Source organism: Pygoscelis adeliae, unplaced genomic scaffold (assembly GCF_000699105.1).
Source record: "Pygoscelis adeliae isolate BGI_AS28 unplaced genomic scaffold, ASM69910v1 Scaffold1, whole genome shotgun sequence".
NCBI classification, from domain to species: domain Eukaryota; kingdom Metazoa; phylum Chordata; class Aves; order Sphenisciformes; family Spheniscidae; genus Pygoscelis; species Pygoscelis adeliae.
Genome location: NW_008824051.1, coordinates 5,425,128 through 5,427,284, shown reverse-complemented (window position 1 = coordinate 5,427,284; position 2,157 = coordinate 5,425,128).

The following is a 2,157-nucleotide window of genomic DNA, read 5'->3' as shown; positions in this document are numbered from 1 at the left end:
GAATTTTCCAGCTACAGTTATTCTAGTTTAAACATCTAAAGCAAAAGGGTATTAAATTAAACTAAAGCTTATTCCTGTGCAAACGAGATTGAGAGGATGGGCTGGCTAAGAGCATTCGCAGCTTGCAGACAGGAGATATGTAGTGCTTCAGTGTTAAATAAAGCAGCTGCTGTGTCCCTCCCCAGCCAGGTCTCAGCAGGGTTATCTGCTCACCAGCAGAACTCAGTTGGTACAAACCCATCACGCCCAGCGAGACGGTCTCACCTAACTGCTGACACTTTCAGCATCGACTCCCTTCACAGTCAACTGAGAAAGCAGCACTTCTAGACCATGATTCAGATGACTTGTTTTAGAGGTTCACCTTCAGGTGAGATGAGTTGCAGCCTGGAAGTGTCTCATTTCCATTACAAAATGAAGCTAGAGGGCTTACTGATAGCATGGTACCTCCGTCACGCATCTTGAATCCCACCCAGGGTGTCTGATTAAGACTGTCTGCTACACAGCATTTGAAGTGTAGCCCACCTTGCAGTGAGTTCTAAGCAGGCAGCAAAAGGAATCTGGAAGCAGGGCAACCATGGCGGTTACAGACTTTGCACTTAAGTTAAAAAACAATAGTGACAGGTAGCCATACTATCACAGAAAACTTCATTTCAACACTGTTCTGTTCTCAGAATGCATCTCACCCGGCCGCTCAGCTCTGTTAGACTGATGAAGGTAGGTTTGTCTCATAGCAGTAAAAGAGTAAGACAGTTCTGCTCCTACCTACTTTAAGGTTATAAAACAAGCTATGCTTATGTTTCAGTTCCCTGAGGCATTAGCAGAACACTCACCACAGATATTTTAGCCCTCTTTAGAAGAGTTTTACCAACTCTAAAGAGTCACTATCTTCAAAGGGAAGGGAAAAAAAAGCAACTATCAAAGAAATGTGAAACTTCACAAATTTATCAGCTGCCACACTAGAGGTCAAAAGTAATTTTAGTGTCTTACATAAACAACAAGATAGAGTTCACCAGAACTGGTCTAGTTTGTCCACAGAGATCATATCCATTTAAAGGGAAGGTGAAATTAAAAAAAAAAAGGAAGTTGACCTAGTTCACGATTTGTGGAGTGTGGGATGGATGAAAGGTCTTTAACTCCTTAATGCAGCTTTTTCTGTCTATTCTCATTTCAAGGAGCTTTACTTTTGGTTACATGCAGTTTAAGGCTTGCACCCAGCAAATCATGGCTGCTTTTCCAGAACGTGACTCCAGTGTGCAGCAGAACTGCTCAGATTTATTACTCCATAGTGGTATCTCTCAATTCCCTCTCCACAGCTCACCCTTTCACCTTCACCTAAACTTTCACGGAGGACTGGCTCTTTTATGCAAAGAAAAGGAGAAAATCTCCAATAGGTACAAACTTCCTTGCTCTGTAAAATGAAAAGAGAAACTAAGGCTAGGCGATGCCTACCTTGCTGTTGGGTTCATGTCCTATTCAACCTAGACTTGTGGTTTATTTGCAAGATAATGAAACCTGTTTTTCTGTAACAGTTATTTCACAAAACCTGAGAAGATTTACAATCCCAAGTTGATTGTAGTCTATCCATTTAAACTTTTTTTTTTCACTTTGCACAAAACCATATGTTGTACTGCCTTACCTCCCAAAATCTTGAATCGGCTCCCACCACAAGGAGCAACCGCTCCCTCCTTCACAGCATGAAGGACACTGCTAGGTGGCCTGGGGGCCAGAGAACATGGTAGTGATCCTTGAAGTGAAATCCTCTCGTAGGCCTCAATTTGCCACTGAAATACTTTTCACTGCAATGGCAGTTTTACTCTAAATTTGCAGCAGGTGCACCTGCCCGTTGATAGAGGGGGGAAGGCCCCCTCCATTACCCTCGGGCAATGCTGTACAGGTGAGCGTGCAGTGCCAAGGGAGCTGGGATCTGGATTCACACACACTTCTGCCATAGGTAGCTTTTCCCGGTGGAGGAAACGGGTGCAGGGGAAAGTGCAGGAGAAATTGCAGGGGAAATTTCAGGGGCCTGGCTCTGAGCCGGGGAGCGTTGCAGGCGAAGCGCCCCCAGACCCATGGGGCAGGGGGCCCAGGGGGGGCCTGCCGCCCCGGCCTACACGGCCCTCCGCTGCTTAGTGGTGAGGGAAGCCGGGTGGGGGTTGC